General features: G+C 43.2%; 1 pseudogene across 1 annotated transcript in view; it reads left to right on the forward strand.

Annotated features, from left to right (window-relative positions):
- Window positions 1-22,704, forward strand: part of LOC110973068 (3'-5' exoribonuclease HELZ2-like) — a 53,999-nt pseudogene that overhangs the window by 27,876 nt on the left and 3,419 nt on the right. Inside the window, exons 18-38 of the transcript XR_015424916.1 lie at window positions 98-305; window positions 3,168-3,296; window positions 3,722-3,952; window positions 4,486-4,763; window positions 6,039-6,231; window positions 7,819-8,051; window positions 8,625-8,858; window positions 9,533-9,917; window positions 10,364-10,627; window positions 11,206-11,313; window positions 11,546-11,621; window positions 11,752-12,032; window positions 12,183-16,258; window positions 16,619-16,716; window positions 17,382-17,531; window positions 18,742-18,879; window positions 19,295-19,584; window positions 20,156-20,352; window positions 20,875-20,977; window positions 21,086-21,316; window positions 22,264-22,420. The product of XR_015424916.1 is annotated as a 3'-5' exoribonuclease HELZ2-like (transcript). The remainder of the gene's footprint in view (window positions 1-97; window positions 306-3,167; window positions 3,297-3,721; window positions 3,953-4,485; window positions 4,764-6,038; window positions 6,232-7,818; window positions 8,052-8,624; window positions 8,859-9,532; window positions 9,918-10,363; window positions 10,628-11,205; window positions 11,314-11,545; window positions 11,622-11,751; window positions 12,033-12,182; window positions 16,259-16,618; window positions 16,717-17,381; window positions 17,532-18,741; window positions 18,880-19,294; window positions 19,585-20,155; window positions 20,353-20,874; window positions 20,978-21,085; window positions 21,317-22,263; window positions 22,421-22,704) is intronic.

The following is a 22,704-nucleotide window of genomic DNA, read 5'->3' on the forward strand; positions in this document are numbered from 1 at the left end:
GACTGCCTACATGGGTACGATAGCACGGATTACAACTACAGTCACAGGCTCGATGTCATCTTTTGTAAATTTTCTTTCTCTTTTCTTAAATCCACAGCCACAAGAGAAAGCAGTGTTACTTCACAAACTCCCCGCCAGATAAGAACACCTGCAACTTTGCACACAGCTCAGAGGAACTGGAGGAATGGCGAGAGCGCCACGAGTACCGCATAATGAAGATGAAGAAGGCCAAGGAGCAGAAGCTGTACGCCTTCATGGACGAAGTCCTGGAGAAGTACAATTTCTCCACCAATGAAATGAGTGTGGTGCGTCAGAATTTCAGGAGTTGGTTTCATCAGGGCCACTCCATGTTGGCACGATTGTAACTTTTCTGTTCAGCTTCCAGGCTCTCAGGGCAGATTTTTGTACTACTGGTGAACTTGTAGAAAAGTTACGAGGCCCTGAAGAAAACTCAGCTTAGCCCAAGTTTAACCACTTCGGACCGGGGCATTTTTCAACGTTGAGGATGCTGGGCCGGCATGACTATCATTTTTTCTGTTTTCAAAATCCTTCAACAATTCATCATTCCATTTAACAGTCGTTTATAGCCGAACGGAGTAATCTTCAGGCACTACTCTAAGTTGACAGGTGACCTTCATTGACGCCCGAATATTTCAGCCAGGCCTGCAGCCTTGTAAACAGAGCCCAGATTGTGCGGTGTCACACAGCTGTCTTTTGTTCACGAACCTGGCTCAGTGCACTGCTGACCTCTTTTCAATAGGGGCCAGATTAGCATGCAGCGGTGCTGTGTGGCTCATCGCTGCGGTGGTGGAGAGCTTTTGTCCCCGGTGGTAATCCGCTTGCTCTAAATACCCCAAACCCTGGTATACGGTTTCAAAATAATGCTGGATTATCACCACTTTTGAGAGTGAAAAATTCCGGTCATGCCCAGCAGCCTGGTCTTTTGTTCGGAGTACGGTCTTTTGTTACAGGGCCCTGTTTCCTTTGTCCGAGTTCGGAGACCCCGGCCACACATATAAACCATACGGCTCCGATCCCGGAGTCCCCGGCTGGTAGTGGTTAAGTTTCTGCTAGAATTGACTCGCAAACAAAAGGAAATCTCTTTGCTAAGGAATTCTGTTGGAGATGAGACAACTGACACAAAGTCATTTTATGCTTTCATGTAAATGAATTTGTTAAGCAAATTGCTGGATGTCTTTACTCACTGGTCATGTTACACTGCGCAGAAGAGTATTCATTTTGACAAGCTGAAATAATTTAATTTAATCCGAACACCTGCTAAGGGCAAAGATCAAAAGAATTTTTACCGTTCCTATGCGGACGCACGGGAGGAACAGGCCCATTGTTCTTAATTCCTGTGTACTTCTGCATTCGCACAGGCTCCGTTCAGTACGTTGGATTTACGCCTGACACTGCGCAACAATAGGTCAAAGAAACGGTCACGCTTGGTGCCCACCGGATGTCAATACAATAGATCTGTGTGGTGACGACGAATGACCCTGAAACCTCACATCTAGTATCCTATGAAGAAACACTGGCCCAAGGGAGTCTTGGAAAATGGTTACGATAGGGCTATATCTCTTGCAAATGACGTAAACATGTAGTTGCCATGACTTGGCTAAATTTGACTTTATGATAATTGTTTGATAAAAATAATAAACACACTTGTCGGCATCCGCATATAATCGGTTGGAAAGAACACAGAATTAACGCCTACCCTTTTACTAGGGGCTTGTGAACGTGAAAGCAGACTGCTTGGTTAACGTTCATGCGTTTGTGGGCGGGCCGGACCAGCACATGCAGGCTACACGATGCTATCTCGACGAGGCCTAGCTAGGCGTGCGCATTCTTAGACGTTGTATCAGTAGTCGTATCAAACGCAGTGATTGTTCTTTACACTGCACACATACAAATGATCTAAAAGAAGAAACTTCTTCAAACGGCTGGAAAAGAACTGCATGCACTACCCCACGCTTGTAACATGAGCATAGCAAGAATTCTTACTACTTGATAAAAAAATTGGCAATATTTGTGTACTATTCCTAAAGCATTCAACACAATGGAATAAAATTTGTATGTTTTTAATCGTTATACATTTTAGACTATGCAAACTGAAAACAAGGTGCCATGAGACATTATTTGCATGGCCAAACGCATGAGCAAGGAGCTGTGTGTGTCTCTCCGCAGTGTGCGCAGAAAGAAACAAACAACATGAAAGAATTGTTAAAAGTGCACAGTTTTTGTGGTACACAGACTTGGTTACAATGGTGCATGCGGGGGAAACGGGTAATTAACATCACAAAGGATACACACAATGGAATTTCTAATGAGCTCCAGTCCTTCCCTTGGCACTCACTTAAGCCAGGAGTTCTACCACGAGAGAACAGGCCTATTGTTGGATTTATTTAATCCCCGTGCAGAAAGGGAGGAACGCTGCCGAGCGCTTTTGAACGGGAAAAATACTCTTGATCTTTGCCCTAAGACGGCCTTTTTTGGGCATTTCTGGAAGTACAAATAGTGGATGCCTAGCATGGACTGTAGAGTTTGCTGTTGTGCCCTACTGACAAGAGCCATTTTCCAACTAATAATTTGTCGCTCAAACTTAAATCTATAATTGTTCCCACAAGAGCCATAGTGATGTTTTCAAAGTCTTGCTCTGTCTCTGTTTTGGACATCAGACTTCACTCGCACGAATTTAGTCACACAGGTTTTAAGACCTTGAGGTTCACCACAGGAATCTGTCTAAAGTGAGGCTGAAGGTTGGCATACGGGTATTCTATCATGTGATGCTACCAGTACGTATTTAAAACTGATTGGATGAAAACTGGATGAAGCAAACGGGAGATTTGGAGAATGGCCAAGGAAGGGCATGTGTGCAATCCAGGCAGAGTGCTTTTGACCAATTTCCAGTTCAATGGGCACAATGTTATATTATTTTTGTATCAATTGGCAAAATTCAAGTGAGCGTGTTTGTGGGACTGAAATGGCACTAAAACCTCTGTATTAGAATGACATTGACATCTGTGTTCTTGCTACTAGTGGCATAAGAATACACTGAGCTACGTACCGCACTGTTATTTCAAAGTTTTATTCAAATTTGGACCCACTTAATGCATCTTAATCCTCAAATATTTTCCAATGTGCTTGTTTGTTCTCACTTATGTCAGATTACTGAGGAGTTGCCAGGGATACACATCAAATGCCATGAGGAGCTTAACAAGTTTCTCCACATTGAACGGAAAGAGGACACCACCTTTACCTTCAGCTGGAAGTTCCTCATCAAATCCAAGAAGCAGGTAAGGCCAAGGCGTCATAAAACTATCCCCATGAATGCTTCAAATGCTGTATTTATTGTACTGTTCACCTTCAGAGACAAGGTAAGGTGCAGGGATGTGTCGTTTGAGAGTGAATAAGTCCCATATAAGGAAACAGTGGCTGGATTCTCCCTTAATTCTGCAAAATTCTCCAAAGCCTAGTAGATTTTGAAGGGTTTCGAGGAATTGTAGAAGGCTTCTTTGTCACAAGCCAAAGACTCTAGAGGCTGGTATGAAGTCACAGAAATGAATTTACAAATATGTAAGTTTACCTTAGGACAGGCAGTGTCACACAGTTTAGTGTGGGTGGATGCAGCAGCAAAGGCTTCCTCATGTCGAATCTCAGGTTCCACACAGCCTGTTAGTTCTGTAGTGAATCATTGTTCTTATGGCTGATTTTCCACCAGCAATCCCTGAAGCGGGTTGGCCTCCTGTACGACGAACACCGCCTCCACTTTTATTTGTCCAGCCCAAAGGGCGAGGACAAACCTCAGGTGTGCCCAGGCACCCGCATCAGTGAAGGAGATGGGGAGACCTACCACATTGATGTCCTCTTCCACTCCAGGATGCTGGGTAGTTTCAGCCAGTGGGTCCTCTTTGACTTCGGGAGTGAACCTGTTCTCGTCCGTAAGCTGGAGGTAAAGTAACATGATTCCATTCACTAGACTGCAAAGAGAGAATGTCCGCAAGCAAAGAATATTGTACGTACAGTACATTTAAATAGTATGTCCTTTTAGTTTGAGACTGAATATGTAATCAATTTGTGAGTGACTTGCGATGGCTTTATGCCATTCTTGCTTTAATTTACAGCTCTATAGATATGGTACTTAAATGAGGATGTATCTGAGAAGATTTAGCATTTCTATGCAGGTTCACAGAGAGTTGAGGTTAACAAGCAACAAAATTTGGTACAAGACAGCTGATACAATTGCTCTTTTTTGGTGAAACATGCTTATTTAGAAACACAGGGTATCCTTAACTTTAATTCATGAGGTACACTTAAAATGATGGAATTGTCTTGATCTTTTGTTACTGGCAGATCAAACGGGAAATTTGTCCAGCAAAAGGTCAAAAGAAAACACTTGTAAATTATATGAGAGGACAAATGTTTGACAATCAAAGTCAAGACTGTAGATTGACCATACAAGTGTCATCCCTGCTTATCATTCAGATACACGTAGGCTCACAGGAGCACTTCGAGACCTTCCAGAAGATCCAACGCAAGAAGCAGATCCAGACCTGGGACAGCATCAACAGCGAGATCGTCAAGTTCCCTGATGCGATGACCCAGGCGTTTGAGGAGAAACTCCTGGCCACTTACAAGCCTCCCGCGGCCTCCCTCAGCATCGATGACATCGAGCTGAAGAGAATTGACCGAGACACCTACAAACTCCACATGCACAAGATGCTACACTTGGAGGAGAGAGAGCAAACCAAGCGTATCGCCAGGTAATTGCAAACTCTTTCTGTCATCTACAGTCTGTACCCATCTTTCGTGTATACCTTTCCCACAGAATTGCGGTGCAGTCTAACAATTTTTTTAAAATTCAAGTCTAGTGTCACTAAAGATGCAGGAAGTGTTGGTTTTCATTGATATGAAACATTGAGGAACACAGCTCTACAACATGTTTTGAAAACAGATATCAGTATTTGAAGGTCTATGGAAAGGTCTTTAGCCATTTGCTGTTGGAGACTCTGGTTTCAGGCACCGTTTGTTTATATGCGTGGCCGGGGCCTCTGAAATCAGACAAAGGGGCCATGTAACAAAAGACCGTACTTGGAACAAAAGACCATTACCAACATTTTTCACTCTCAGTAGTGGAGATAATCTAGCCTCGTTTTGAAACGGTATACCATGGTTTGGGGCGTTTAGTGTGAGCGGATTAGCCCTGGGGACAAAAGTGCTCCACTACCGCAGCGATGAGCCACACTGCACGCTAATGTGGTCCATATTGAAAAGAGTTCAGCAGTGCACTGTGCTAGGTTTGTGAACAAAAGAAAGTTACATAACACCGCACGGTCTAGGCTCTTTTCACAAGGCTGCAGGCCTGGCTGAAATACTTGTGCGTCCATAGATTTTGTCTGTCAGACTAGAGTGGCCATCAGACAGTAATACGTGTGGGTGTAAATGTCCATTAATTGAAATGATGAATTTTTGAAGAATTTTGAAAACTGAAAATCTTGAAAAAGTTCCGATTATGTGTACTGCATTTTCCAAACCACCTGGCAGCAAGTGGTTAAAGAGACATAAAGATTAACTGTTGTAAATTCTCTATCATTTCCTGACAGATACAACATTAAAATTTCTCTGATATGTTGTATCTCGGTTATATAACTTGCAAATCTTACTCTTGAAGGTGCTCCCTCCCCCAAAACAGTAGAACAGCTGGCAACAGGTGGATGCTGTGGCTAATTTGCAGACATTTACAGGCTGAATTAAATTACTCTTCTACATCCATGAAATTATTTCAATCACACTTTATGCCACTCTCATGAAACATAGCTTTGGCCATGGCATAGAGGCTAAAACATTTCTGCTCAGCCAAACTGCTTCAGCTTTGAACAATGCCAGTCAAATAGTAGAGTCTCAAAACTGCTCTTTCATTTTGGAATCTTCTAAATTTTTTTGTGACTTTCCAGTGGACATTTCCAGTTTGGCATGATGCTCATTGCTCAAATTCACTCATCCAAATTAGAGACATTTTATGGTTGTCTGTCTCTCAGGTTTTCAATTGAGACAACCCTGAATGCAGCAGCAAGCATTGAAGTGGCTGGCCAGGGCCTCCTGAATGCATTGAATGGTGAGATGTACGCAAGTATCAGTCTGAAACAAGCCCTCATGGATGACTCTGAAGCCAGCCAGATCATCATGAGGAGCGTTCACAAAATGCTGCTTAAGTTTGATAAGACAAACAAGGTAAGCTGTCATAAGAAACCAGAGCAAACTCTAATCCAATGGATTGAACTTGTATGGTAGAACTTGTGCTCACTAGCACAAGAAAACCCTTCATTGGATTGAATTGGAACTTCACAGTTGTAGTCATGATTGATGCCTTTAAGTAGATTTCTCATTACAATGCGAGTGCATGGGAGGAATGGGCCCATTGTTCTGAATCCCCCCCATATTCTTGCATTCACACAGGCCCCATTCAGAACATGGGATCACGCCCGAAACTGCATAACAGCTCAAAGAAACGGTCATGCTTGATGCCTTCCAGACGTAGCGATAACAATGGGCTAAGAAACCTCACATTTAATATCCCAATAAAGAAACACTGGCCCAAGGGAATCTTGGAAAATGTTTACGATAGGCCTATATCTCTTGCAGATGACGTATACATGTAGTTGGCAAATGAGTTTAGATTTTTACCTTGTTAATGATCAACTTAATATCAAAAAGTCTCGGAGAGTAGAGTTCCATGTGCATTTATAATAAACCCTGTTCTCAAAATAGCCTTTATTTGGGTACCACCAAAAGTTGATGGAATTTTTCGGTGTTGACTCGACTGACTTGGACTTTAGTCTCTAATTCTTGTTTTTCAATTTTTACTTGAGACTTGACTCGGAAAAAATAACTTCAGACTTAACTTGAAGGAACATGATTTGTGACTCGCCATGACATGACTATTGACTGTACGATAATCGTTTGTTAAAATGAAAAACACACTTCTTGGTGTCTGCTCATAATCGGTTGAACAGAACGCATAATCAATTGTGACCCTTTTACTGTAGGCTTGTGAACATGATGTGCTGTGTGGCCGGGCCAGCACTTGCGGGCTACACACTGTGATTTCGACGAGGCCTAGCTAGGCGTGCATATTCTTAGACATTGTATCATTTGTTGTATCAAACGCAGTGATTATTCTTTACACTGCACACATACAAATGATCTAAAAGAAGAAACTTCTTCAAACAGCTGGAAAAGAACTGCATGCACTACCCCACGCTTGTAACATGAGCATAGCAAGAATTCTTACTACTTGATAAAAACTTGGCAATATTTGTGTACTACCATTGACATAGCTAGGATTTTACGATTGTTTTTTATAATTATTATTATTACTGGTTTATTTTTAATTGTACTCCTCGCCACCAGTGGCAGAATTGTGAATACAGTTTACATGTACATTAAAAACAGATTCATATAAATTTAAAAGGGAAAAATGCAAGTAAAAGGAGGTCTATTTTACTGTTAGCAAAGCAAGCTGGACTTGGAGCTGAACAGTTTAGTCACACTATTAAGCAACTTTATCAATCCTACTAGAGGGCTGTTCCAATACCTTCTTGTGCAAGAGAAAGGCACTGTTATAGTTGTAGAATTACTGGTGCACCAGTCAAGAATATTTCCCTTTCAAAACATTGGTAGTTGTTCCATAACCATCAGCAAATTTGGCCCTTGTTTTATTCAATACCTGCTCCCATTATAAACCCAGCCTTGTTAGTGGCCCTTTTATTTTTAACCTCTGTATACAAAATTTATAAACATGTGTTCCTTTCTTTCAAGGTGTATGAAGCCATCATTTTACGAGATCAGGACTACGGGAGTCAGAACAACGACAGCATCAACCTGCAACTCAGTCAGGCTTGTGCAAGTGAGCAAAATCTGGCCCACGGTACCACGCGGACTGTTCAGGTTCAGTTCCAGTTGAACAGGCTTCCGTTCTGCTACCAACACTTTGCTGTGGACTCCTTGCACAACATGGACATGGTGTTCCCATCACCAAAGAAACTTCAAAGGTAAGCTTCCAAGCCAAAGGTCAGGAGCTTTGGAAATATGCACTTGGTCATTACATATCAAACAAAATATGGAAAAATAGTGAAGTAATGATCTTTGATTCGGCTAGATTTGTGTTTCCAGACCATGGTTGTGAATTGCATAGCAAGATTTCATGCTTTTCATTCTTAGCATTGACTTGGAGCAAAGTTTGCCTGAAATAAGCCCTCCAGCTTTACCAATGTTTTCATGGGTGCCACAACACCAACGCAGCTGGGTTTTTCCAACAAAATCTTCAGAAGATCACACTTGAGAAAATGCATCAAGCTTTAAAAAAGGGTCATGCATAACGTGATGATAAGTGGTGCTGTCAATTGTCTTCTTTTCCTGAAAGGTATCCAGATTTGACCAATGTGGATGGAGCCGGAGGGAATTGCATTTTGAACATGACTTCTGACATACACTTGAACCTGTTCAGGATCATGGAAAATCAAAGTTGCTGTGTCTACTAGGTCTTCATTGATAAGATTAAATAGGGACCATCATACTTGTACATGTGTAATTTTTTGGTTTAATTTCCTTTTGGGGGATTTTAGGTTTCCCTATATTGATGCTGATAATCTTCAGGAGACAAACTTCCGTCAAGAGCGTGCTGCAAGTTTCATCTGCCAGCATGGTGGAAGCGACGCCCTGCCTATGCACGGAGTGGGACCACTCTTGGTGTTTGGACCCTTTGGAACTGGGAAAACCTACACCCTGGCAACAGCAGTCAAGCGTACTGTGACAAGGCGTCCCTTGTGCAGGATCCTGATATGCACCAGGTCCAACAGGTAACAGAACAGAAGATACCCATACCAAGCACTTCCAATTCACCTTATGCATTTATTTAATGAGTAGCTCCACCACTTACTAAATGGCTGTTCTTCCTAGGAGGCATGGAGAGAAGGCAAAGAAGAAATGTTCAGTTTTGGAAGTGGGAGGAAAACCCTGGATAGATATTCCGGGGTTACCCACAAAATCATAGAGATCTAAAACCTAATTAATGTGTCGGGCCTGAGCAGCATTCAAACCTGGGTCACCGAGTTGGAAGAGTAGGAGTGTACCACTGATTTCCTCTATCTCCATAGAAGACGGAGCTCTATAAGAGCTGCGTGAGGGCTAACAGACAACACTATCCAAACATGAGTATTTGCAGGTGTCCATATCCAATTAGACCAGCCAGTATGTCAAGTACTATAGCATCCAAGAGAGGCATGGGGCAAAAGGGGGAATTTACCCCTCTTCCCCCCCCCCCCTTGGGTTTTTCATGAGCAACATTATTTTAAAATTCCCTTCACCAACGTGAAAATCAGTTACTGTGTTTCCATGAAGAATGCTGCAAATTATCTAATACCGTTTTCTTCAAACTCCACCACTGTAGAAAGATGGTGTTGATGGTATCCCCTCCCCACTCCCCGGTGCCTTAACCAGATGTCACATGAACACTCCTTGCTTTGTCCAACAGTGCAGCAGACTGGTACATCACCGAGCATCTGCACAAATTTGTGGAGCAGACATGGAGCAAGTACCACATTCGAATGATCCGCATCTATACCAACTACCGCAAGTTAATGACCATTGACCCCATTGTGCGGCCCTATGTCCTGATGGATGAGAATGGCCAAGTGCAGCTCCCAGATGCCGCCATGATCCGCAAGTACCAGATTGTCATTACCACGGTAGCCATGTCAGGCTACCTGGGGCAGATTGACCTACAGGGCCACTTCACCCACATCTTGGTGGATGAAGCTGGGCAGACATTGGAGACTGAAGTGCTTCTGCCTTTGTCCTTGGCAACATCAAATACATGTGTTGTTCTGGCTGGAGATCACATACAGATGAGTCCCAAGGTAAACAGTAAACCTGGCATCATTTTAATACAAAAAACTAGTTTGTGAAAGAAGTCTCGATCTGCATTTTGAAGTTACGTCACTCTTATTTTCTGAATTATTTCCAAATGACTGAAGTAAATATTGGGAATTGAGAGGACCCCCAAATTTGATCATTGTAGAGTCCTAAGATTTACTAGGGAGATATTTGTCAGCATTTTTCTATTAAGTATTAACTGTCAATGTTCACAAATTTTATGCCTGGCCACCGTGAGGCCTTTTTAGTTGTCAAGTTGGACCTTGAAATAGATGTAGATTTAACTCAACTTGAAGGCTTAATAGGGTTAAAAAGAAGGCCACAGTGATCCAAAAAATTGAAAAGTTGACCAAACTGGAGTTCCAACATTGTGAGAATAACGATGATTGACACTGATACGTCTGTTCCCATATGTTGTCCCCCATTCAAGGTGTTCTCTGAGACAGCTCGTGCTACCAAGTTCAACCGGTCTCTACTAGAGCGGCTGTTCAGGCTGAACGTCACCAATGCTTTCCTCACCTACAACTACCGCACCTGTGAGGCAATCCTCAAGTTCATCGCTGAGACCTACTACCACGAGCAGTTCAAGGCCCTTGGCAACCACCCGCTTCATCCAGAGTTCTATCCACTGACGTTCTGCGCTGTGAAGGGAGAAGACCAGCATGTTGGAATGTCCTATGTTAACAATCACGAGGTTTGTTCCTGTCATGGATTTGATTGAATTTGATGTGTCGTGATTAATTTTACAAATTTACCTATGTGATTAAAAAGAAATTTTGAATGAATTAAACTCTGATATATATGTACACATGTCAAGATTCTTTGATTATGTAAGACCAGTCTTTGCCCAGTTAGTTTTTATATCATGACCCCACTGACCATAGATTTTTACACTTACTATCTCCCTTCTGTACTTACAGCTTTAGCACAAAAAGTCCGTGCAAAGCAAGTAAATATCGAACATGGAGTGATATACAATACTAGAGTGCTAACTCACTGTGCAAGGTGAAGATCTACTGAGTGCATCCATGCACACACCTATGGAAAACTCAAAAGTTTTGCAGCTGTTGTACCGCTATTTGCATATCTGCATCTGTGATTTTACAATTTTTAAAAAAATTAATTCTTCGTGGTTTGTGGAAAAGTTACACAACATTCGACTGTACACAGATATCAGAGTTTGCAGGCTATGTCCAACAATTGATGGTACTCAGGCCATTTCAGAGGTTGGGAATTACACTCTTTTTTACATTCTTTTGGCCTTGTAACTAGGTTCTTGAGATAGTTTTCCGAGCAGAGGAGCTTTGTCGCAAGTGGCCTGAGAAATGGGGAAAGTTTAACAAGAACAGCATCGGAATCATTTCGCCGTACTCCATGCAGGCAAGTGCTAACATTCACATTCACAACGACACTAGTTTCCAAAACCTCTAGGCCCACGTACTATGTGATAAAATCCATGATATTATTTTTTCACATTAAAGTTGGCAAGAGCTTAGAGATAAGGTGACATGTTCTTTATTTGTGCAGCCAAAATCTCATGCTGCAATGCAAACAGTGCTAATAATATTGTGCGCCAATCCAAGCATTTGTTTCTTTGGGTAATTGGTTTTAGGTGCGTCAGATACGTTTTGAAATGCGTCGCCGAGGTCTGGGAGACATTGATGTAGAAACGGTGGAGAATGTACAAGGTAAATTCTTCCTTTCAAAGTCTCATGAGTTATTGAAGCGTGATACAGCTTGATCAGTCACGTTAATAGAGTAGCTTTTTTTTGCTAGCATGTTATTTGGTAAAGATGCCATGTTCATTTTTCCTTCCAGGAAAGCAGTTCCGGGCTCTCCTGATCAGTACTGTCCGTACTCGCAGCACCTTGAAGCGAACTCACCTAACGGTTGCCTCACAAGCTGGTGCAGCCAACCAGCAAGATGAAGAGTTCTACTATGGATTCCTGTCTGACCACAAGCTTCTCAATACTGCCCTGACCCGGGCCCAGTCCCTTGTCCTTGTGGCTGGCGATCCAATAACTCTCTGCTCTGAAGGGCAGTGCTCCACAACCTGGAAGGCCTTCCTCAAAGAGTGCGAGAGAAACAACAGCCTGCAGGTAAGACCCTCTGAAAACCATTAGAAATTACACAATTGAAATATACCTGTAAACAAAAGTCCAAAATGTGTTCAGAGGCTACAGGATGACAGAATTACTGAGATTTCTGAAATAAGTTATTGTCACTTTGCTCTTATGCCATCTTCACAGGGCACGTCAATGGAGGAAATTCGTCAAGAAGTAGAAGCTGCCAAGCAGCGTCTGAATCCCTTTGCCAAGATCTTCCATCCAGCAGCATCCAAGAACCAAACATCTCAAGCAAGCCAGCAGAAGGTCTTAGGGAGTAGGCAAGAGGCAGGCCTCATCAAGATGCCAGTGGGACAAAATCCATGGAAGATTCTGCCCAAGGAGCCTAGTGCTGCTATTACACCTGGATGGAACACAGCAGTTCCAGGAGTAGCAAGGCAGACCAGTGAGGAGTTTCCAGCACTGAGATCATCCAGTGTAGGGAACGTGCCTGGTAGACAAGACGAACTAGCCGACCAAGCCAATGAAAGCTCTTCGTCAGCAGATGATGAGGAAGACGTTGATCTGGAAGATGCAATCCTCCGAGAGTTGCAGAGACAGGTGCGGGAAGATCGAGGAGAGTTGGAGACAGCTGATCAAGATGCAGGCTCAGATCACGAGGAGGCCATTTCATCTGAGAATGAAACTGACCTCCAGGAGGATCTGCAGATTTACACAGGACAGTTGACAGCACAAAGGCCACCGGAAGCCAGACCTCCCACGGATAAAGATGCCTTGATTGCCAGTCATTTGTCTGATGGCTCCATCAAACGCAAGAACCTCACCAGCAAAATAAATGCAGCGAGGAAACTGCGTAATGTCCGCATGGTTGAAAAGCAAGGGCACCTCCTCCTAATTGAAGATAAAGTGGACCGATCTCGTCTTGTGGGAGCCGACACTTTTGAAGAATACGATTCTGATGAAGATGTAGAAGAGGATGTCTTGGATGAGAATGTGCAGCAAGAGAGTCTAGAGCATGTGCACAAGGAGCCAGAGCGCTACAAAATCTGCTCTTTTCATTTTGATTTTAGTGGCCACACCTACGCCCTACCAAAGGACGAAGACTCCTCACTAAAGATCTTGATCACCAGCAAAAGGAAACGAGGAAAAGCTCTAAACCTGGATGAAGTTGTTGTTGAAATCCTTGAAGATGTAGATGAGCTGGAGATTGCTTCGGGATATGATGCTCAAGCTGATGCCACAGAAAAGAAGATCTATGGAAAGGTCCTGTGCATCCTAAAGCGTGCAGTCAACCCTTACCTTAAAAAAAATTGTGTGCACCATTGATAAGTTTACAGACAACTTGATGGTTCCAATTGACAGAACATTCCCCAAAATCTTTGCCTACTCTCGCAAAGATGATGGCCAGAAACAGAAGACGAAGTCCAAGAAAAGCCAAGCTTCAGATTTCTCCAAAGTGTCTATCTACAACATTTGCAGGGGAACTGACCAGGGCTTTCAGTTCCAGAGAAACGTTGAAGTATCTCGCAAAGACCGTCCAAACAAGCTGTTGTGGTTCAGTATCTGAAGTGGCATGCAAGGACTCCCCTATCCTGTGGGCATCATCACTGAAGAGCTACCCCACGGAGATACCAAGGAAAATGGCCTCCGCATCCTGAAGCTTGTTCATGGCATCCGTGATATGTGGAAACAAGCTATACTGGACGAGATGACAGATGCTTTTCCAGAGGACTGGAAGATTCCTAAGGAAGAGATCGAGTGTCGGTATGATGCCAGGAGCCGAGTTGTCTTCACCATTGATCCTCCAGAGTCACAAGACCTTGATGATGCCCTGAGTGTTGATGCAGTGGAAGAGAACTAATTTCATTGGCATTCACATTGCTGATGTCAGTTACTTTGTCAAGAAGGATTCAGATCTGGATAAAGAAAGCTCAAGAAAGAGCAACATCCTTCTATCCCAGCTTTGCCAAACCAATCAACATGCTGCCCTGCCTCAGTTGGAGCAACAGGTTGTGCAGTTTACTGCCTGAAGAAGACAGGTTGACCGTCTCAGTCTTTGTTACCTTAGATGAAAATGGACAAGTAGTTGGTGATGTCAGATCGTGCGGTCTGTGATTCGATCACGCAATCCAGCTCACATATGATGCTGCTGAGAAGATCATCAAGATGACCAATGATGGAACTGAACGTAACAGCAATGCCACCATCCAGGAGAAGATCATGACACTAAACAAGCTGGCCAAAGAACGCAGGAGAATCCGTCTAGGAGCTGGGCGTTTTGCCTTCTCTCATGATGCAGAAGAGGAGGAAGCACTGCATCCACTGGCACATTCTCTTGTTGAAGAAATGATGTGTCTTGCCAATGAAGCTGTAGCACGCTTCCTGATGATGAAATATCCAGATTGTGCTCCACTGAGAAGGCAGTTACCTCCCAGTAGAGATGAAGTAAGTAAATGGTGGGGCAAACATGGGAAAGATATCCTAAACAGTGTTGATTTGCAGTCACGACCTGACCTTAAGGAGTTTAAAGCAGGGAATGAGAATGATGTCCATGTTCTCAGAGAGACTTGGGACAAGATGAAAGTTGCTGTTGAAGATGAAGAGCAGAGTGACATGCTGAAGATCACAGACATCATCTGCAGCGATGAGAACCATCCTCAACTGGCTGTTGCTCGGTCCAGCTTCTTCCGTATCCAGGAGCGGTCAACTTACATCAGTTCTGGTGACCATTCAAACCAACTTGCAAAGAGGAATCACACACTGAAGAATGCCATCCTACACGCATTTCACATCTCCAATCCGTCGCCTTCTTTGACCTAGTCGTACACCGTAGGTTGACTGCTGCGTTGGAGCACATCCAGGCCCAAAATGGGGAAGGCCCATAGTAGCACCCTACACCACCAGCTGAGTTGGGTAAAATCTGCCATCACCCTGCACCAATCAAGCCATCAATTGCAAGAATTTTGAGACAAAGACACGCGCCTTCCTTCCTTGCCCTGAAACTCAAAGAGGCCCCGCAACCAAGTCTTGCATTTGTGGATAACACAATGAACACAGGCGTGGGGTTGCTCTTTCCTTACCGTCGCTTCATTCCCATCGAAGTCACACAAACATTCCCTCTGCGGCTCCTGAAACCCATTCAGAAGCCACTGATGGAAGAAGATGCCAGCTTGGAGTTGGTGTGGAAGCACCGCATCTATGACATCAGTGGATCCCCAAGCCCAGGTTCTTATTCCAGCCGCACTCTGTGTTCATGCTTGATACCAGGAAATTCATCGTTCAGATCTCTGCAAATCAGTGGCAGGAGGATCTTAACAGGCATCAAGACGGAGGACATCTATCAGATCAGGAATGCAGTCTTGGTTGCAACAGATGAACAACAGCGCAGGGAACAAGATGAGGAAGCAAGACGGAAACAAAAGCACGATCCAGTGTTCCGTACAGCTTGCCTATCCATGAGGTGACCTGTGAAGGGGTAGATGCCAGCAAGCCTTCTCTCTTCATCAACTTCAAGCGCACCTTTGATCGGGGTGATGTAATTAAAGTCCAGCTCCACGCCTGCAGCCAGATGGGTTTGCTGACACCAACAGTCCAGCTTTTTGGTCTCACACTCCAAAGTTTCATCTCTGCACAGAGCACCGTAACCAACCAATAACCAGCTTTGCTGAAGTCGCAAAGTACCGCCCCTGTGGGTATAAAGAATATCAGCACTTACAAGAAAGTGTGGCTGCTATCATTGAAATGCTGACGGCTTTACAATGCTGTCCAGAGCGATGAGACTGTCCTCATTCACAGTGTGAAGATCCGCTGGGATCGCCTATTTAACCAAGAGACCACAACAATTACAACTACACTGTTTCTTTTGCCATGCGTGAGGAGTTCTGCGATGACCGCCACTTCAGGTTCAATCACCCTCCCAAGATCAACAAGAATGAGAAGGCAGATGGTAGCGATGATCCCGAGGCACATCTTGATTATCTTTGCATCCGCTACAGTGGCCTTAAGGTTACCCAAGAGACCCAGCTTCGTCTCCGAGATATGGGTTGCAAACCGGGCACCGTGCGGCCTACAGCGAATGTCCATCCTGGCAAGATGACGTTTGTGGTGCATGCTGCTACCATTGATGTCACCAAAGACAAGGGGATGATACTTGTCCAAGTGGGTGTGACACAGTATTCCTCCCCATTTCCTGAGGTCCTGCTGTCATCGGATCCGCCGCCATGCACTGTGGAATTGGTGCCAAAAACACAACCAGACAGGTTGGTCATTTGTTTGAATTGATAGGAAAACCGCTTAAATTGCAGAACACTTTCTTTGCTGCGAAAAGTAAACTGCAGTTTCAAATCAATGGATAGAATCAGTGTATTCAGCAGTATCTGCAACTGCTCTGTGTATATTAACTTAAACAGTCAATAATGTATGTATTAATGAAATCTAAGTAGATATGTGAATTGAAGAAAAATTTAAGTGAAATGGCAAAGCCATGTAGAAGAGAAGAAGAGTCAATGTATCTGGCAGGTTCAAGTGATAATGCATGTATGTCTTTTTCCACATTGTAAAAGTTCCTCTGTGTGTTCGGTCCTTGACTGACGTGGATTTTTTTCTTTAATTTATGTCAGGCGGCTTGAGGATGCTGTGAGGAGGCTGGACAGTGACCGAGTGTCACCTCTCATCCGAGACATCTGTCTAGTGCAGAAGCCCAGAACCAACCAAGATGGTGTGTACTCAAACTGTCCACAGTTTAAAATCTGTGGTACCTCCCATTTGAGGCTTAAATTGAGTCTATATTGTGGTTATTAAAGTTGTTAATTAAGTAGCCTTATTAGTAGGTTTTGAAAGTGATTTCACAGAGAACAAAAGGCTTTAATAATAACAAAACTTTATTCATATATAAAGTGCAAATTTTATACAGATATGTTCAAATGTGCTGTACAATAAAGACATTAAATGTGATCGAGCCAAGGGCATACAAGGGCACCTCATGACCCACATCCACTAAATCTATAGGGAGGAGACAATAAGAAGCACTTACATCTACAGGGATTCCCTTCATTTGTCTGTTTCTTTTGTTTCATGTTTCGTTATTGCTCTTTATTTAAACTTCATCGTCCTCATCATTTTCCTAAAGCTAAAGGGTGGTGTTGGGCACACAGCATCTACCTCAACAATACCTCTTACTAAGTCCACTCTTAAGTATCACTCAACCACATCAGGTGACATCTCTTCCATATACCTTCCACGGCATCCCACAGAATTGTGTTAGCAAGCAAACACCTTTCGGAAATACTTTATAATGGAGTTATTGTATTAGGCAGACTGTTGGTAGTGTTCAGTTCCCAGCCCTGTCAGTCTCATAGTCTCTTCAATTTCCAATTCACACAGACACCTTCAGTAAGTTGTTGCCAGCCCTGTCGCAGAAGATCCGCTCATTTGAGATTGTAAACTCACCCTTTGACAAGCCCAATGCCTCTCAGAATACAGCACTGCGCCAGGCTGTGTCACAGCCGTTTACTGTCATCCAAGGACCACCAGGTAATGCCAGGTCCAATATATTATCTCTTCTCTTTTTTTCTTGCTCAGTATTTCTGTGATTAAGTTCGACTTCCAGAGTACATCATTGGGCAGAAATCCAATAATAGATTTTGTAAGCTTTGAAGAAATGTCTCAGTTTAAAACCCAAGCTGGTAACTGGGTTCTGTGTTCCTCACTTCTTCAGAATCTTCCAAAGTTCTGATGGATTTTTAGGATTGTTGGAAGTTTTTTATAAATAACTGCAGCAAACTCTCTTTAGCTCCAAAATGCATTAAGTGAAAACTCTGTTATCTGAAAGACATGTTTCATTCCCACCGAAAGAATGGACTTTTATGGACCAAAATACCTCCATAACCTGAAATGCCCACAGTGCTATATCCACTTCCTTCAACGTTTTTGTGAGGCCAATTAAAAAGAAACTGTTACCCAAACACTTTGGGAAAGTGTACGAAGAATGAGAGACATTCATAATGAGTCATTACTGGCAAGTACACTTTGTCTTTTCACACTATGCACACTGCCAACGTGATTGACTTGACTCGTCACATATGCAAACCACCTGTAACTGCAACAAATCCTGGCTTTCAGGCAAGCCTGATGATTACTGTGGGCCCAGATGTAGCCAGCACACTGGCAGTCCAGTCGTTGACATTTGCTGTAGTCATAGGACTGCAAAAGGAAAGGTCGTTCATGTGACCGAAACCTAGCAAAACCTGATTGAAAATGCCAAGCAGCATGCACATTGTGTTGTACTAAGGACAAGATAGACCAAACGGCACAAAAGATTTGCCACATGAAAGTACACAGTTTAAATAGTTTATTGCTCAAGAAGGACATAAAGTTTTAAGGAAAATGATGATTCATGAGCCAAAACATGCAGCATTAGAAGAAATAAAAAAGAAGGAAAATAACCACAATAAGATTTCCAACAGCCACTGCAGAGCAAGTTACCATGGTTATGGTGATGTATGCATTGTACGTGTATGTGTAGGAGTGGTCACAATTATGACTTGGCTCTAGAAAACGTAGGAACTTCTCTTAGCTTGAAATCCTGATACTTTCCTTCAGGTTTGAGTTATCAAGATCTTTTATAGTATTAACATTTTAGATACTATGGACTTGATCCAATTTGCTTAATTGCTGCTGGCTACACCAAATCAGTTAGATACAAAATTGATATTTGTTCGTCAACTGTTCTTGGTTTATTCAGGCACAGGAAAGACCATCACTGGTGCCCACCTTGCACACTTTTTCACTGTCATGAACAGGGGATTGCCACCATCAGGCAAGGGACCACCTCAGGTTCTCTACTGTGGCCCATCCAACAAGTCTGTTGATGTCATATCAAGTAAGTGCTGAATTCCCGGAGCTATTCCCTGAACTATTACCTTGACTATTATATTGTTTAGACTAATTATTCCAACCACTGGTGCTCACTTGTACCGAGAAATAGTTCCCTACAAGTCACCGAGAGTCACTCCTAAGCTAATTACAAGTTCTCCAATTTCAAGTTTAATCAGCAATCACTCAGATGTGATGTGTCACATGCCTTACCACACTGCTGATCTCAGCACTGGCTTAGGCTTTGGTGCAGAAGTGCCTAGGATTAATGGATGTGGGACGTGATATTGACAAAGGAATGAATGAAATTAATTTTTGGTGCTCAAAGTTTGAGAGTAGTTGCTGGTAGTTTGTCTCACTTGCTATCAATTTATCAGGTTGTCTTACACTGTGATAAAAATTGTCATTAAATCTGTGCACAGCTTACCTTCTGAAGCTGGGTGCCAAAGTGGTACGTGTCTATAGCGAGACAATAGAGAGGAATGACTTCCCCATCCCTGGGGAGCCAGGAACCACCCGCAAGATGGACAGCAACAGAGATGCCTCCATGGACCCCTGGCTCTCACAGATTTCCCTGCATCACCTCATCCGGCAGCCAGGCAACACTCGCCACCAGAATATCCTCAAATGGGAGAAAATGTTCCACACGCAAGGTTACGTACTCAAGGCCAGCCATACCAAGGCCTACAGGCATGACATCTCAAAAGCGGAGGTGGGTGTTGGTTCGGTGCGGTGTCCATTGAGAATGCTATTTTGGCTATTACTATTATCATTATTATTACTGTTATTTATTCGGCCAATGACAGGACCAGACAAATCACTGATAGAACAAAGGTAGACTTCCACTTAACAAAAGAGCAAAGACTACAGATTGGGGGGACAATAAATACAGCATGTATGTTCAGGACGGGAAGGGGTGCAAGGGGGATCCATTCTAAGACAGGCCAGGATGAGCAAAGCCTTGTGGATGCAGTGACACTTCAAGATTGATTTACATCCATCATAGACCAGTTTTCCCCAGAGCTATGCACTGAAATATGTCAAAAAATATAAGCTTTGCAGAAACAGGTTACCTGTGAACTGTCCATGCTTAATATATTACTTGAGACCGGTTCCCTACTCTTATAGTGTTATAGTCGTGTAGAATTTTGTTAAGCAGTGTGTTCTGCCAAGCAAGTGTTTGAAATTGTGTCTTGGTGTTACAATGGCTTTCTGTGAACCTTTGTTTTTCACCCTGAAATCCCGTCAAGCATGCTTAAAAGACACATTTGAATTTCCTGCAGGAGGAGGAACTGAAAAAGTACCAGATCATTCTCTGCACGTGCAACGCAGCGGGTAGTAAGCGTATCAAGCAGTTCACTAACGTTGTGCAGTGCATCATTGATGAGGCCGGCATGTGCAATGAACCGGAAACACTTATACCGCTAGTCAGCACTAACCCCTGCCAGGTGGTCCTGATCGGAGATCATAAACAGCTCAGGTGAGCAGGGAGGTTGATACAAAGGGAAGGGGAGATAGGAAGAAGGATGTCTGCGGAACAGCTGTTGGCCATACCTCTAGCTATGTATGGATGCACTGGCAAGAATGCATTGGGGTTTGGTAGAGCAAGCTAGATCAAGCAAGTTGGCCAATGATGGCGTGACTGCTGTGGAAGCCATTTGGAACCAGATTTGTTCAGATTGTGTGATGGTTCTCAGTAGCTTTGTTTCGTCCTTATGTATGGAGAAAACCAGTGATATACGAATGACTACAAAAAGGTGGCAGAGAGCAAAAAGTAAAAAAGATGCACTACCAGTAGAGAGAGTAATGATGCAACCCATTTCAAAATCAAGCTGTCTCATTTGTTTTCTTAGACTGTTTGAAACGTGGTTTTTAAAGTGTAAGTTTGACCAAACAAGTTTAGGCAAACTTTCAGTATTGCCTATAAAACTTGTTTGGTCTAACTTAAACTCAACCACGTGTACAGCTTATTAATTGATGGTCTTATGCCCCCCCCCCACAGGCCTATCATTCAAGAGAAGACAGCTCAGCTACTGGGTATGGAGATATCACTTCTAGAGAAGTATGAGAAGAAGGCCCAGATGTTGACCATGCAGTACAGAATGGTGAGTAGGGGATCTCTTGTCTTCCTCAGCATCCCCTCGAAATCCTCGTCTGCTCAGCCTGTCGTTCCACCCTTTTCATGAATCTTGCTGCATTTCCTCTCTTGCCAGCACGAGGCCATCTGCGAATTTCCCTCTCAGGCTTTCTACGAGGGCAAGTTGGAAACGGCAGACATCGTCAAGCAGAGGATACCTGACCAGCAGGTGCAGGACATCTGGCCCGGCAGTAGGGCCTACCCTGTGGTCTTCTGCCACCTGTATGGCAAGGAGGAAACGCTGACGGTCAAGACGGCCGAGGGCAACGAACAGTCTAAGTCCAACCCACAGGAGGTCAAGCAAGTGGTAAGGGGACTTCATTCTCACCACACCTCTTGCATATCCAAGAGCCAGTGAGGTAGAGAGCAAGGTAGCCAGTCAGCAAGCAAAGAACTTAAGATGAACTCTAGTCACATGATAACCATACACTGATGTGGGAAGGTACTAAGTGAATGGCATTACTAAGTTATCGCGCAAAGCATTGTACCAGCTTACTGTTCCTTGCAGGCCAGTTATTGTGAACAGTAAATGGTATGATTTGCCATTACAAGGGGCCTGTTGATGTGCAGTGATCATGTGCCTAAATTCATCTGATGAACAACTTTTAAGTTCATAATCCACTCTGACAAGTGAGGGCATGATTTTACACAGCAACCAGAGTTGTCTGGTGGGAAAACGTCTTGTATATGTACATCTTCAGGTGTATGGTATAGGATATTGTGAGCCTGCGTGACCAATGTTCTGTTCTGGTGCAAACATTTAGAAAAAAATTGACTCTTACATTTTTTGGATGAAAATTTCTATCTTTGCGTACCACCAAATCTCGCTGAAACGTTTGTGCGATTGCCTACTCTGCTTATGCCCCAAGTTAAACATTGTCACATTTTTGATGTGCAGTGGCATAGTTGGGATACTGCACTTGCAAATGCCCTGAGGTGTCAGGAAACATTAAACAAGGTTGAAAAATGTAAAAGTCAAAAAAATGCTACCGCTTATTTTCATACAGTCCAGATGCATTGATATTGCCATTTTTTCTTGTGAAAGTTACTTTGTCCCTTTGAGATTCATGTGCTTTCTTGTATTTTTCTTAACTTGCTCTTGATGAACTAAATACTTTTAATGATAAAATCTGGAACAAAAATAGTCAAGTTTACATCATGTAGTCCTTGCAGAGCCATCTCCTCTCCCCCCCCCCCAAAAAAAAAAACTCCTGGTAAGAATTTTGAGTTCTCTGTTGTCTGTACCCCCCCCAGGTGAGCATGGCCATTACTTTGGTGAAACGACTCCAAGTGATGCCTGAGAAGATTGTCATACTGTCACAGTACCGTCTCCAATGTGCAGAGATTGAAGATGCCTTGAAGAGGGAGAAGATAAAGGGTCTTGCAGTCAGGACGGTCATCACCAGTCAAGGTTTGTATAAAACAAAAAGTCCTCTCTCAAAGATGGCCTTTACCAGAATAACTCAGCTGTTGATTTGATAGTTGTTGGTATGTAACATTTGGATTGCTGTCTGCATTATGGGACAAACCCTTGAAACTATTGGAACACGTTAAAACTGAAACTTCATGTAGCACTGATTCAAATTGTATCACATCTTTTTGGAGCACATTTGAGAAATGCTCAGACTTTAGTCAGGCACTTTGCAGCTTTCTTTCTCCAACGATGTTGACAATGTAATTTTTGTTTTTTGGCAA

This window comes from Acanthaster planci, linkage group LG03 (genome assembly GCF_054643075.1).
Source record: "Acanthaster planci isolate LZ-2023a linkage group LG03, COTS_SCS, whole genome shotgun sequence".
Lineage (NCBI taxonomy): Eukaryota > Metazoa > Echinodermata > Asteroidea > Valvatida > Acanthasteridae > Acanthaster > Acanthaster planci.